The following is a 16581-nucleotide window of genomic DNA, read 5'->3' as shown; positions in this document are numbered from 1 at the left end:
CATCTACCTTCGAGATTAGTTTTAGACCTCAATAATTGTTATTTGGTGCCAGCGTTGAGTGATACGTCTCCAACGCATCTATAATTTTTGATTGTTCCATGCTATTATATTATCTGTTTTGGATGTTTATGGGCTTTATTAAACACTTTTATTTTATTTTTGGGACTAACCTATTAACCCAGAGCCCAGTGCCAGTTTCTGTTTTTCCGCTTGTTTCAGTGTTTCGCAGAAAAGGAATATCAAACGGAGTCCAAACGGAATGAAACCTTCGGGAGAGTTATTTTTGGAAGGGAAGCAATCCAGGGGACTTGGAGTGCACGTCAGGGAATCAAAGAGGAGATCACGAGGCAGGGGGCGCGCCTACCCCCCAAGCACGCCCTCCACCCTCGTGGGCCCCTCATGGCTCCCCTGACCGACTTATTTCGCCTATATATATCCGTATACCCTAAAAACATCGGGGAACAGAATAGATCGGGAGTTTCGCCGTCGCAAGCCTCTGTAGCCACCAAAAACCAATCGGGACCTTGTTCCGGCACCCTGCCGGAGGGGGGATCCCTCACCGGTGGCCATCTTCATCATCCTGGCACTCTCCATGACGAGGAGGGAGTAGTTCACCCTCGGGGCTGAGGGTATGTACCAGTAGCTATGTGTTTTAAAACTAGGCCACAATAACCATGGGCTAATATTTACTGTAGTGACACTGGGCCTCCTACGGGCCGTAGAAACAGTGGGCCTTCTACGGGCCGTAGAAACAATGGGCCTTCTACAGGCCGTAGAAACAATGGGCCTTCTACGGGCCGTATCATCAATGGGCCTTATACGGGCAGTATGATCGATTGGCCAAACATGGGCCAATAAGAGGCCGCATTATGGCCGTAAACGGGCTAGAGTTGGAATCGTCCGTTCATGGGCCGACCATAACGGGCCATTGTTAATAGGCCGTATTTGATGACACTATGAAAATGGCCCAACGTATTAACGGACCACAAACGGGCCGACTGTAACCACGGGCTGAATTTGGCCCACAAGCAGAAAATGACAGTAACGGGCCATAAGTAAACGAATGCTGGAAATGAACCCAAGAATAAATGGGCTCTGAGAAGGCCGAAAGATAACATGGGCTGGAAACGGCCCAACGGAATAACGGGCCGTTAATGCGTATAAAGTGATACACTGTTCATTACGGGCCAGTTTCACCACGGGCCGTTAATGGGTGTAAAGTGATACACTGTTCATTACGGTCCAGTTTCCCCATGGGCCGTTAATAGGCCAGGAGTTACATAGGGCCTCATATGGGCCGAAAGACGTCATGGGCCATACATGGGCCAGAAGTGAAAACGGGCTGGAATCATATTGGGTGGCCCAGATGACGCTACTGGGCCTAATTCGGATAGGGCGTAACGTGCCTTGGGTTAGCGGGCTGTAAATGGGCTATATGCGAACAGGCCGTTAACAGGCTTTACATGGGTCGACCCGCCACCTTTTGACCAAGTCAAACGGGCCGGCCTTTTCACAGGAATGGGCCTCTGTTGGGCCGTGCCACGTGTCGAAGTATCATAGGCGCCTTCTGTCCAATGAGTGGATGACATCTGTCCCAACGATGAGCCGACACGTGGAAAATCCCCATTGGTCGGGGATGTTAACGGGTTATTGGATCCAAAACCCGACCCGATAGCTTAACGGTGTTCCGTTACGGTGGATGCCACGTGTCGGTCACCCTTGACGAAAGCACTTCTGTGACGCGCGATTTATCGTCATGGAAGTGGACACTTCCGTGATGATAATTTTGGTAATGTCATGGAACACTTCTACGACAGCAGATGTATGACTATCTTGATTCTGTCATAAATTTGTCATGGATGTACATGCATGACAAAAAACGCGACCTACTGTGACAAACACGTATCATCATGGAAGTGTATTTTTTTTGTAGTGTCTGTAGCCACCAAAAACCAATCGGGACCCTGTTCCGGCACCCTGCCGGAGGGGGGATCCCTCACCGGTGGCCATCTTCATCATCTCGACGCTCTCCATGATGAGGATGGAGTAGTTCACCCTCGGGGATGAGGGTATGTACCAGTAGCTATGTGTTTGATCTCTCTCTCTCTCTCTCATGTTCTTGAGATGATACGATCTTGATGTATCGCGAACTTTGCTATTATAGTTGGATCTTATGATGTTTCTCCCCCTCTACTCTCTTGTAATGGATTGAGTTTTCCCTTTGAAGTTATCTTATCGGATTGAGTCTTTAAGGATTTGAGAACACTTGATGTATGTCTCGCGTGGGATACCCGTGGTGACAATGGGGTATTCTATTGATTCACTTGATGTGTTTTGGTGATCAACTTGCGGGTTCTGTGACCTTGGGAATCTATGCATAGGGGTTGGCGCACGTTTTCGTCTTGACTCTCCGGTAGAAACTTTGGGGCACTCTTTGAAGTTCTTTGTGTTGGTTGAATAGATGAATATGAGATTGTGTGATGCATATCGTATAATCATACCCACGGATACTTGAGGTGACATTGGAGTATCTAGGTGACATTAGGGTTTTGTTTGATTTGTGTCTTAAGGTGTTATTCTAGTATGAACTCTATGATAGATCAAACGGAAAGAATAGCTTCGTGTTATTTTACTACGGACTCTTGAATAGATCGATCAGAAAGGATAACTTTGAGGTGGTTTCGTACCCTACCATAATCTCTTCGTTTGTTCTCCGCTATTAGTGACGTTGGAGTGACTCTTTGTTGCATGTTTAGGGATAGTTATATGATCCAATTATGTTATTATTGTTGAGAGAACTTGCACTAGTGAAAGTATGAACCCTAGGCCTTGTTTCGAAGCATTGCAATACCGTTTACGCTCACTTTTATCATTAGTTACCTTGCTGTTTTTATATTTTCAGATTACAAAAAGCTATATCTACCATCCATATTGCACTTGTATCACCATCTCTTCGCCGAACTAGTGCACCTATACAATTTACCATTGTATTGGGTGTGTTGGGGACACAAGAGACTCTTTGTTATTTGGTTGCAGGGTTGCTTGAGAGAGACCATCTTCATCCTACACCTCCCACGTATTGATAAACCTTAGGTCATCCACTTGAGGGAAATTTGCTACTGTCCTACAAACCTCTGCACTTGGAGGCCCAACAAGGTCTACAAGGAGAAGGTTGCGTAGTAGACATCAAGCTCTTTTCTGGCGCCGTTGCCGGGGAGGTGAGTGCTTGAAGGTATATCTTTAGATCTTGCAATCGAATCTTTTAGTTTCTTGTTTTATCACTAGTTTAGTTTATAAAAGAAAATTACAAAAAAATGGAATTGAGTTTGTCTCATATGCTTCATCTTTTTAATATCTTTCGTGAGAATGATGGAAAGGAAAATTCTGCTCAAGTGCAATGTTTGGCACTAAATATGTGAATGATGAGCATGATTGCAATGTTGTTAGTATGAATTCTTTGAATACCCATGATGCTAATGATATGCAAAGCCACAAGCTTGGGGATGCTATGTTTGATGAAGATATGTTTAGTCCCCCAAGTTTTGATGAGCAAATTTATTATGATGAAAGCATGCCTCCTATTTATGATGATTATTGTGATGACACGTATGCTATAAAGAATAATGATAACCATGAAACTTGTCATCATGATTTTAATCTTCAGTTGGATTACGCTTCACATGATAGTTATTTTGTTGAGTTTGCTCCCAATATTATGAATAAGAAAAAATTTGCTGGAGAGTAGTAAAATTTCTATGCAAGTAGATCATGAAAATAATTCTTTAGGTGCTGGTTATATTGTTGAATTCATTCATTATGCTACTGAAAATTATTATGAGAGAGGATCATATGCTTCTACATATTGCAATAATATCATGTTTTCTCTCTATGTGTTGAAAATCTTGAAGCTATGCTTGTTTTTCCTTCCTATGCTAGATGATTCTTGCTCCAATAGGTTGTTTGTTCACAAAATCCCTATGCATAGGAAGTGGGTTAGACTTAAATGTTCTAGTCATATTCTTCATGGTGCTCTCTTTATGTTTCAATTCTTATCTTTTAGGTGAGCATCATTGAAATCATCATGCCTAGCTAGGAGCGTTAAACGTTAGCGCTTGTTGGGAGGCAACCCAATTTTATTTTAGTCTCTTGCTTTTTGGTTCTGTTTAGTAATAAATAATCCATCTAGCTTCTGTTAAGATGCGGTTTTATGTTTTATTTAGTGTTTGTGCCAAGTAAGACCTATAGGATCTTCTTGGATGATAGTTATTTGATCTTGCTGAAAATTCCAGAAACTTTCTGTTCACAAAAACAATTGTTTAAAATCACCAGAACGTTATAAAATACTGATTCCAATTGCAGAAGATCAATAATCAAATTATCTAGGTCTTCCTATTTTGGTATAATTTTTTGGAGTTCCAGAAGTTTGCGTTAGTTACAGATTACTACAGACTGTTCTGTTTTTGACAGATTCTGTTTTTGTTTGTTGTTTGCTTATTTTGATAAATCTATGGCTAGTAAAATAGTTTATAAACCATAGAGAAGTTGTAATACAGTAGGTTTAACACCAATACAAATAAAGAATGAGTTCATTACAGTACCTTTAAGTGGTGTTTTGTTTTCTTTCGCTAACGGAGCTCACGAGATCTTCTGTTAAGTTTTGTGTTGTGAAGTTTTCAAGTTTTGGGTAAAGATTCGATGCACTATGGAATAAGGAGTGGCAAGAGCCTAAGCTTGGGGATGCCCAAGGCACCCCAAGGTAATATTCAAGGATAACCAAGAGCCTAAGCTTGGGGATGCCCCGGATGGCATCCCCTCTTTCGTCTTCGTTCATCGGTAACTTTACTTGGGGCTATATTTTTATTCACCACATGATATGTGTTTTGCTTGGAGCGTCATTTTATTTACTTTTCTTTTGCTTGCTGTTTGAATAAAATACCAAGATCTGAAATTCTTAAATGTTAGAGAGTCTTCACATAGTTGCATAATTATTTGACTACTCATTGATCTTCACTTATATCTTTCGAAGTAGTTTGTTGTTTGCTCTAGTGCTTCACTTATATCTTTTAGAGCACGACAATGGATTTATTTTGAATAAATATATGAACTCTCATGCTTCACTTATATTATTTTGAGAGTCTTTAGAACATCATGGTAATTTGCTTTGGTTATGAATTTAGTCCTAAATTGATGGGCATCCAAGAGGGATATAATAAAAACTTTCATATAAAGTGCATTGAATACTATGAGAAGTTTGATTCCTTATGATTGTTTTGAGATATGGGGATGGTAATATTAGAGTCATGCTAGTTGAGTAGTTGTGAATTTGAGAAATACTTGTTCTAAAGTTTGTGATTCCCATAGCATGCACGTATGGTGAACCGTTATGTGATGAAGTCGGAGCATGATTTATTTATTGATTGTCTTCCTTATGAGTGGCGGTCGGGGACGAGCGATGGTCTTTTCCTACCAATCTATCCCCCTAGGAGCATGCGCGTAGTACTTTGTTTCAATAACTAATAGATTTTTGCAATAAGTATGTGAGTTCTTTATGACTAATGTTGAGTCCATGGATTATACACACTCTCACCCTTCACCCATTGCTAGCCTCTATAATACCGCGCACCTTTCGCCGGTATCATACACCCACCATATATCTTCCTCAAAACAGCCACCATACCTAACTATTATGGCATTTCCATAGCCATTTCGAGATATATTGCCATGCAACTTTCCACCGTTTTGTTTATTATGACACGCTCCATCATTGTCATATTGCTTTGCATGATCATGTAGTTGACATTGTATTTGTGGCAAAGCCATCTTTCATAATTCTTTCATACATGTCACTCATGAGTCATTGCATATCCCGGTACTCCGCCGGAGGCATTCACATAGATTCATATTTTTGTTCTAAGTACTGAGTTGTAAGTAAATAAAAGTGTGATGATCATCATTATTAGAGCATTGTCCCAGTGAGGAAAGGATGATGGAGACTATGATTCCCCCAGAAGTCGGGATGAGACCCCGGACAAAAAAATAAGAGAAAAAAGAGGCCAAAAAAAGAGAAGGCCCCAAAAAAATACAAAAAAAATGAGAGAAAAAGAGAGAAGGGACAATGCTACTATCCTTTTACCACACTTGTGCTTCAAAGTAGCACCATGATCTTCATGATAGAGAGTCTCCTATGTTGTCACTTTCATATACTAGTGGGAATCTTTCATTATAGAACTTGACTTGTATATTCCAATGATGGGCTTCCTCAAAATGCCCTAGGTCTTCGTGAGCAAGCAAGTTGGATGCACACCCACTTAGTTTCTTTTGTTGAGCTTTCATACACATATAGCTCTAGTGCATCCGTTGCATGGCAATCCCTACTCACTCACATTGTTATCTATTGATGGGCATCTCCATAGCCCGTTGATACGCCTAGTTGATGTGAGACTATCTTCTCCTTTTTGTCTTCTCCACAACCACCATTCTATTCCACCTATAGTGCTATGTCCATGGCTCACGCTCATGTATTGCGTGAAAGTTGAAAAAGTTTGAGAACATCAAAAGTATGAAACAATTGCTTGGCTTGTCATCGGGGTTGTGCATGACTTAAATATTTTGTGTGATGAAGATAGAGCATAGCCAGACTATATGATTTTGTAGGGATAGCTTTCTTTGGCCATGTTATTTTGAGAAGACATGATTGCTTTGTTAGTATGCTTGAAGTATTATTGTTTTCATGTCAATATTAAACTTTTGTCTTGAATCTTATGGATCTGAATATTCTTGCCACAATAAAGAAGAATACATTAATAAATATGCTAGGTAGCATTCCACATCAAAAATTCTGTTATTATCATTTACCTACTCGAGGACGAGCAGGAATTAAGCTTGGGGATGCTGATACATCTCCAACGTATCTATAATCTTTGATTGTTCCATGCTATTATATTATCTGTTTGGATGTTTATGGGCTTTATTAAACACTTTTATATTATTTTTGGGACTAACCTATTAACCCAGAGCCCAGTGCCAATTTCTGTTTTTCCCTTGTTTCAGTGTTTCGCAGAAAAGGAATATCAAACGGAGTTCAAACGGAATGAACCTTCGGGAGAGTTATTTTTGGAATAGAAGCAATCTAGGGGACTTGGAGTGCATGTTAGGGAATCAACGAGGAGAGCACGAGGCAGGGGGCGCGCCTACCCCCCTAGGCGCGCCCTCCACCCTCATGGGACCCTCATGGCTCCCCTGACCGACTTCTTTCGCCTATATATATATCCATATACCCTAAAAACATCGGGGAACAAAATAGCTCGGGAGTTCCGCCACCGCAAGCCTCTCACTACAAAAAAAAGACACATCCGTGACATTTTGGGCCTAACGAATTTTTTTTCTGTCATACATATGACACTTCTATGACGATAATTGTGACAAAACCCGGTATCATCATAGATGTGGTGGGCTCATACTTCTATGACAAAAAATCATGACAGAAAATGGGATTTTCGTCCTGGGCGGGCCGGAGACGCAGCTGCATGACATTCTTTGGGCCGTCCATGACGGAAAAAACCGTGGTAGAAGCGAGGGCGAGGAAAATTTCGGGGAGTTCCCGGTTACGGTGGGAGGTCGGGGGCCGAGCGATGCGCGTTTCTCTTGTACACGTACGCGCGTGTGTGCGAGGCGTTGGCTCTAACTGAACCCGAGCGAGGCGTTGGGCTCTAACTGAACCCGAGAAATTGCACTGCAGGCTACGCGTTACTGAACCCGAGCGATCGATCGATGGCTGTTAACTGAACCCGATCGAGCGATTCCTTCGCTACTGCTGCTAACTGAAGCCGATCGATTCTCCCTCTAGGATGAACAGTGAGCGTTGCGGGGGGTTTGGATGAACAGTGAGCGATGGCGTTGCCTCTGGATGAACAGGACCCCGTGGTGTGGTGGAGGGCTGGATGAATAGTAGACGGTGGAGGGGTGCCCGTGGAGGGGTGGTTGAACAGGACCCCGTGGTGTGGAGGGCTGGACGAACAGTAGACGGTGGAGGGGTGCCCGTGGAGGGGTGGTTGAACAGGACCCCGTGGTGTGGAGGGCTGGATGAACAGTAGACGATGGAGGGGTGCCCGTGGAGGGGTGGTTGAACAGGACCCCGTGGTGTGGAGGGCTGGATGAACAGTAGATGGTGGAGGGGTGGTTGAACAGTAGCCGGTGGAGTGTCGCGCGGTGGAGGCTGGATGAACAGGAGCCCGTGGAGGCTGGAGGAGGTCGACGGTAGCCCGTGGAGGCTGGAGGAGGTCGACGGTGGAGATGAACAGTATCCCGTGGAGTCCCGTTTTGCGGTACGCCACACCCCTCCCGATGAACAGGACCCCCGTTTCGACCGTAGGAGGTCTGTTTGGTCCGTTTTGCGGTACGCTACACCCCTCTCGATCAACAGGACCCCCGTTTCGACCGTAGGAGGTCCGTTTCCTCTGTTTTGCGGTATGCCACACCCCTCCCGATCAACAGGACCCCCGTTTCGACCGTAGGAGGTCCGTTTCCTCTGTTCTGCGGTATGCCAGGCCTCGTTTCCATCGCCTGTTCCGTCCAAGCCCTCCCGATGAACACGACCACGCATTCCGTTCCGACCCAGCCGGTTGGCTCCCACGCGTTCCGTTGCCTCCCGATAAACACGACGCATTCCGTTGCCTCCCCATGAACATGACGCATTCCGTTGCCTCCCCATGAACACGACGACGACGCTGTTTCTCCGTTCCGAACCAGCCATGTACACGAGCCCTGGCCGTACGTATGCGCGAGTAGGCATTCGAGACCCCGCCCGTATGTACACATACGTGGCCGTATTTTCTTTCTTGCACCCTGGCCGCTGTACGTACGTGTACATGCTACATGCGCGCCTCTACTACGACACGTACGCGCCTCTACTACGGCACATGCGCGCCTCTACATCCACCAGTATATATGTACGTACACGTTCGCGACCAGAATGACAACGCTACGTACGCTTCGACCAGGTGGGCCCCGACTGTCAGGCACTTCCTTGCGTGCGAAGATGTAGCTGGTGGGTCCCCGCAGTCAGGGGGGCGAATCATTTTTTTGTCCGGACGCACTTCCTTGCGTGCGAAGATGTAGCTGGTGGGTCCCGGCAGTCAGGGGGGAATGTTTTTTCGCAAAATACAGTGGCCCGTCCGGTGGGTCCCAGCTGTCAGGTGGAGGAATCATTATTTTCTGTATAATAAGGAGGCACTTCCTTGCTGCGGCCGTGGACCCAGCTGTCAGCCTCTCCACGTACAGTCCACGTCCGATGGAAGTCGTTCCTTGACCACGTTGACCACGCCGCGCCGAGAGCACCAAAGCGGTGGACGACGGCGAGGCTTGGCAAGGGGACGACGGGGAGCCGGGGAAGACGCGGCAGTGGAATCCCGCGCGGAGAGGAGTACGAGGGTTCACTGGTTCAGCTGCAGTGTGAGGCTGCCATCGCCGCAGGGCCTGGCCAGCGGTGGGAAAAGTAGGGGGCGGTGAGGCCTTTGCGGCAGCACAGCCGGCCATGGGGTGCAGGAGCATGCAGCACGACCGGGGCTGCTTTGGGCGGCTGGAGCAAGAAGACCAGAGGTTGAAGAAGCACTACGGCCGTTGGATGGACATCGTACGGTCACTGGAGCTAGAATCGTTCATATTGACTAAAGTTGACAAAGGCCCCCGTCCCAGTCAACTTAGTAGGCCCACAAGTCAGCCTCCCACCATGGTGGGTCCCAGCTATCAGGGGGAGTATTCATTTTTTTGTGCGTAATAAGGAGGCACTTCCTTGCGTGCGAAGATATAGCTGGTGGGTCCGAGCTGTCAGCGGCGGTAACGTTTTTTTCGCGAAATACAGAGGCTCTTTCGGTGGGTCCCTGATGTCAGGTGGAGGAATCATTATTTTGCGCGTAATAGGGAGGCATTTCCTTGCGTGCGGCCGTGGACCCAGCTGTCGGCCTCTCCACGTACAGTCCACTTCAGATGCATGTCGGTCGTTGACCATGTTGACCAGGCCGCGCCGAGAGCACCAGGGCGGTGGACGACGGCGAGGCCTAGAAAGGGAACGACACGGAGGCAGGGAAGACTCGGCATTTGTTTCCCACGCGGAGGGGAGTACGACTGTACGAGGGTTTACTGGTTCGTCTGCCGTCGCCGGAGAATAACAACATGTGTGGGTGAGTAGAGGGATGGCTAGGCCAGCAATGGGAGTACGGTGGGGCGGTGAGGCCTGCGCGGCAGCAGAGCCGGCCGCGGGGAGGAGGGAGCAGGCAGTCCTGCCGGTGCTTGTTTGAGCGGCTGGAGCAGGAAGAGCAGAGATTGAAGAAGCACGACGGCCGTTGGATGGCCATCCAACAGTCACTGCTTGTGCGTCAACCTTTTTTTAGGAAAGCCTCAAATCCGTGGAAAACAGCATACAGCCCATCTGCCATTATTTCTAATAATTTACAGCCCATTTGCTAATTATTAAGGTTTTTTTTGGAGCCCATATTCTTTTTGTTAGCATTACAGCCCATATTGTGGCCACGGTTAAAAAATTATACGAAATTGTGCATATTTCGGTGCGGTCCGAACTGTTTTTAATCCCGAAATTTCGACTCACATTCAAACTGATTTTAAAAATAAATGTATATCAATATAAAATCCAACAAATTCTCCACGCATAAAAATTAATGTAACTTAAAATCTCAAAATGAAAAAAAGATATTTGAAACTAATTGCCGGTTTGATGTGTTTTAAAAATGTACAACCCATTTCTCATTACTGATGGGCCATTTTCTCGGCCAGCCGAATGAAAGCTCTCCTCGTCTTGAAAGATTTGCAGCCCAACAGGCCTGACAAAGCGACTTACTTGGAAAATCACAAAAAAACTGGGCTGTGGACGTGGACCCAGCTGTCGGCCTCTCCACATACAGTACTCTTCCGATGGAAGTCGTCCGTTGACCACGTTGACCATGCCGCGCGGAGAGCACCACGGCGGTGGACGACGACGAGGCCTAGGAAAGGGACGACGCGGAGCCGGGGAAGACGCGGCAGTGGAAGCCCGCGCGGAGAGGAGTACGAGGGTTCACTGGTTCGACTGCGGTGTGAGGCTGCCGTCGCCGCAGGGCCTGGCCAGCGGTGGGAATAGTAGGGGCGGTGAGGCCTCCGCGGCAGCACAGCCGGCCACGGGAGGCAGGAGCATGCGGCACGACCGGCGCTGCTTTGGGCGGCTGGAGCAAGAAGACGAGAGGTTGAAGAAGCACTACGGCCGTTGGATGGACATCGTACGGTCACTGGAGCTAGAATCGTTCATATTGACTAAGTTGACAAAGCCCTCCGTCCTCGTCAACTTAGTAGGCCCACAAGTCAGCCTCCCATCATGGTGGGTCCCAGCTAGCAGGGGGAGTATTCATTTTTCTGTGCGTAATAAGGAGGCACTTCTGGTGGGTCCGAGCTGACAGCGGGGGGAACGATTTTTTCGCGAAATACGGTGGTCCATCTGGTGTGTCCCAGCAGTCAGGGGCAAACGTTTTTTTCGTGAAATATGGTGGCCTGTCCGGTGGGTCCCAGCAGTCAGGGGGGAAACGTTTTTTCCGTGAAATACTGGTGGCCCGTCCGGTGGGTCCCCGCTGTCAGGTGGAGGAATAATTATTTTGCGCGTAATAAGGAGGCACTTCCTTGCGGCTGCCGTGGACCCAGCTGTCAGCCTCTCCACGTATAGTACTCTTCCGATGGAAGTCGGTCGTTGACCACATTGACCACGCCGCGCCGAGAGCACCACGGCGGTGGACGATGGCGAGGCCTAGGAAGGGGACGACGCGGAGCCGGGGAAGACGCGGCAATGGATGCCCACGCGGAGAGGATTACGAGGGTTCACTGGTTCGGCTGCGGTGTGAGCATGCCGTCGCCGCAGAATAACAGGGGGAGTGGGTGAGTGGAGGGATGGCCTGGCCAGCGGTGGGAGTAGTATGGGGACGGTGAGGCCTCCGCGGCAGCACAGCTGGCCACGGGAGGCAGGATCATGCGGCACGACCGACGCTGCTTTGGGCGGCTGGGGCAAGAAGACCAGAGGTTGAAGAAGCACTACGGCCGTTGGATGGACATCGTTGACCACGCCGCGCCGAGAGCACCAGGGCGGTGGACGACGACGAGGCCTACGAAGGGAACGACATGGAGCCGGGGAAGACACGGCAGTGGCTGCCCACGCGGTTGAGAGTAGGAGGGTTGACTAGTTCGGTTCCCGTCGCTGGAAAATAACAGGAGGTGTGGGTGAGTAGAGGGATAGACAGGCCAGGGATGCGAGTATGATGGGGTCGTGAGGCCTGCCCGACAGCACTGCCGGCCACGGGAGGCGGGAGCAGGCGGTTCCAACGGCGCTGGTTTGGGCGGCTGGGGCAGGAAGATCAGAGACTGAAGAAGCACGATTGCCGTTAGATTGACATCTAACAGTCTGACGCTGGTAGAGTCGAGTGTTGACTAAGTTTCTTTTTTGAGAAACCTTGTGTACGCATGCACTTAGTAGTCCCACAAGTCAGCCTCCAAATCTGTGGCAGACAACATAAAGCCCATTTGCTATTTTTTATAATTTGCAGCCCATTTGCTAATTCTTAAGTAATTTATTACAACCCATTTTCTGCCTAGGACCACGGTCAAAAAGTTCAACTTTATTTTGCATATTTCGGTGGAGTCTGAACTGTTGTAATCCCGAAATGATAAACATTTTTTTAAGAACTTATTGATTTGCCAAAAAATCGTTTTGTTTTTGCAAGCAAATAAGACGTGGGACAATTGAGTTGGTTGAAGGGAAAACCAGTGGTAAAAAAATCAGCGTTGGGTGGGAAAAAACAACAAAAATAAGGATGTAAATATGAAAAGGGAATTTTATGTGTTTTCAATATAATGATATGTGTATATGAACTAGTAAAACTATAGGTAGAGATTAGAAAACGGATGTAGGACATGCGTTTCAAGAGGAAAATAGAACTGGGCTATGTGTTTGATTCAGTAAAAAAACTGCCTGCGGATGTTGTAAGACAAAATATAACTAACGCTGGCGGGCCAGAGGCCAGTAGATACCTGCTGGATCTTTGTGCCCCGTTGTCGTCATGGGCTGGGCCTGTTAAAAACAAAACCAACCCTGGGCAGTCTATAGCCCAGTTGAAACTTGCTCGACCTGAAAAAACAATATACGTGCTCAATAAACGAGAGAATTCTGCAAGTATAGACTGATAACTGGGATGCGGCACGAATATTGTTTTTTTATCGTGATAATAAGTGCATGCACTTGTTTCGAAAAAATTGGAGAACTGGGAATTCGAACTGCGGGTGCTTATGCTACCCATATAATAAAAATCAGGTGCCTGGAAATTCGTTTCGAAGCAAATGATTCAGCTTTATATCAACGTCGACCCTCGGCATGATGGTTGGAAGAAAATGCAAGTTCATACCAAAAGATCGTTAACAACAATACCAACTTGCGGACGACAAGGTAGTACAACTACCAATACCAAACTAACTTATAATCTTTTTACTCCTGGCCCTAGTGTTCGTCTGGTAGAAAATCTTGTAGAGGACCAGCTCCCGCTCCTTCTCTTGCTCCAGGTCCCCGAGGTGGTACTAGTGCATCACCCGGTTGGTCCTCAGATGGTCGAAGTTCTTGTTGGTGTGCAGCACCAGAACCTTTTTTGCTGCCCGTCTTGCCGGCCTTTGACCATCACCGGCAAGGTATTGCCGGTCTTGTGCCACATCGTGTGAATGCCGCACTCAGACTGTATCTTGCGACGCGTCCACGTGCCCCTTTTGAACGCCCTGGAATTGCGCTGGAAGAAATGCTTCCTTAGGCCACTCAGTGTGATACCTGCAGTATTGTGGAATACAGGTTTTAGTGTACCTAGTTGGCATTTTCATAACATCTTTGGCATGTTGCAGTCACTTGTTTCACTTTTAATTAACTGGCAAATTGTAATTGCTTCACCAGGTCTGCGTCTAAAAAGAAAAATAGAGCTATAAACAAAGGAATATGTTTGTGCAAGCAGACGGCCGATCGGTGTCTTACCTGGAAGTTTCTCAGGTTGGGTGTAGCATATGCCGTGCTCGCTGTCGATGGTTGGTATGAACAAATCGATGAGAGACTGAAATCTCGCGCTGTCAGCACTCACTTTGGCCTCAAGGTGCTCGATCAGCTCCTGATCCGTGGGATCGAACTTGACGCCAGCCGGCAGCACCGGCCAATCCTTCTTCGACTTGCAGCGGTAATTCCAGTTATATGGTACTCAATGTATGATCAATCGACTGTTTTAAGTGAATGATGAAAGATTTCGACAGATAAGTGGTACTCCAAATCTGAAGTCCAGAATACCCGAACACGCCGCCGGGATTCTTGTGTCACCTCACGCGCAGCGTGTTGTCACGTCAATTCAATGTGTGGACATGATGAATAATTTGACCGACGTATACTAGTACTGCTACTTTACTACTTACTAGTCGTATTTAGTGTCACAATTTATACATAGGTTTAACTAACAAGTACGCACTTGAAGCCTATTTGTGCATGATGTTCCTTCCTTGAAATAGATGTTTCCAATTTTTGTTTGCATTCACTCTGATTGGTTTGTAAAAAAGTAATATTATATGTTTTCCTACGTATACACACCTAAGATATTTTAGGTTATGTATGTATATACCTACTGACTTATTCAAGGTATTAGACATTTATTTCCGGTTGTGTATATATCTAGTGATATAGACCTACTGATGTATATACCTCAAATATTTTGGGTTATGTATATACCTACAGATGTATATACCTAAGATATTTTGGGTTATGTATATATCTGCTGATATATACCTACTGATGTATATACCTACTAACGTAATTCATGTGTCCAACACTCATATTTTTTTGAATTAACACTTGTATTTTCTAATGATGTACTTTCAAGGTACATATACTAGTCTGGGCATTATTTATTTTATTGATGGGACACACTTTTTGAAGACTAGTTTTCCTATTCTATGTAAGGTGACAAGATAATCTAAAACGATATCCTAATTATTTTTTTACTTTTTTGGACATATACATACCATGTAGACATCCAGACCGGATATGTTTACGTACATATACCTAATATAACGTACCAACATCTGGGTTTTTAATACACGTATTGCCTTCAAGACATACCCCGAAATTTTTGTAGTTTTAGTGGTGACATACCCAAAAATAATAATATACTCTTTTTTGAATATAAAGTATATGCTTGAAGACATACCCATTAATGGTATTGGACACATACCCCAAAATGATATACTTTGAAAGGAGACGTGCTCAAGGACACGTACATTTTATACCGTACGTACATGGGTATTTTTCCATGGAGACAAAAGACAACCATACCTTATATACCCAAGACGATGATATACCTAAGCATATAACTGTATATATGACTTCGTATTTTATTATGTAAAAAAGAAAGTAATGCATGAATAAGAGAGAAAGAAGGGCACGTGTCATGGAGCATGCATGGACTTAATGGACCATTAATTGGTGATTTCTCTATCTTTCCTAGTCTGGGCATTAAGTGTCCATATAAAGCAATAATTCTTTCCTAATAAAAGAGTTAACAATTTTCAATTATTGTTAATACTAGTCACACATGCACACATCTTAATGCAATCCAACGGTTTCTAGGCAAGGTGCCCAGGCACCTAGGTGTCCCATATGGGCTTTTGCACAGCATCTCCATCATCATTATCAGTACATCCTACGCAGGTGAGTTAGGATGCACTTGATCCCAGGAAGGTATCTATCCTTCAAACCAGAGGAGTGCTTCAAACTAACAACAGTACATAATATCCAACAAAAGAGGGTCGTGCTACAGCAGCAGAATACATGGCTCAGTCTAGATATCAGCACGAATCAAGTTGTGCATATTTGCTGTTGGCATGAACCACATCGCCGCATGTCGGGTTTGCAAAAGCCATCCATCGCATGGAAGCTTGATGCCTTTCACACACTGAAGATTATCTGGCAACAAGCTATGGCGACGAATCTCTGGATATGGTGATTCATGAAACCCATGGTATGATGTGTAAACACAGCCCCCCCCTCGTGAATGGAAGTTGCATAGCACAATAATCATCGCCGGTGATATGATCGATGATTGGTTGGATGATCGGATAATTGAGCCTGAGGAACAAGGAGTGGTTGCCGAGGCTGTAAACCCGCCTCCAGTTGAATACGCCTGGCCCAACGGAGCTGGCATCTTTCTCGAACACGAAGCAGCCATAGCCCTCAATTTCATGAACGCCCCATGCATTGTACTGCATGTGGTTTGATGTAATGGTTTGGTCAATTTGGTACGTGCGAATGAGCATCAAATGACCGCCATCAGCTGAACGAGCGATAAACCACCACCCATCGGCTGGTATGATTCCAGGTCCTGGAATCATGAAGGCCAGCGCATTTGCGTCTGCTGCAACAATTCAAATTGGAGACAAAAAGGACAAAAATAAACAATCATGTTCAGAGTATGTGTGGAATTAAGATTATTATAACAGTGACACATATCATAGACAGAGAATTGCAATGCTGTGGTCATA

This window comes from Aegilops tauschii, chromosome 5 (assembly GCF_002575655.3).
Source record: "Aegilops tauschii subsp. strangulata cultivar AL8/78 chromosome 5, Aet v6.0, whole genome shotgun sequence".
In the NCBI taxonomy this organism is placed as follows: domain Eukaryota; kingdom Viridiplantae; phylum Streptophyta; class Magnoliopsida; order Poales; family Poaceae; genus Aegilops; species Aegilops tauschii.
The sequence above is the reverse complement of the archived record's forward strand: the minus strand, read 5'-3'. Positions refer to the sequence as shown.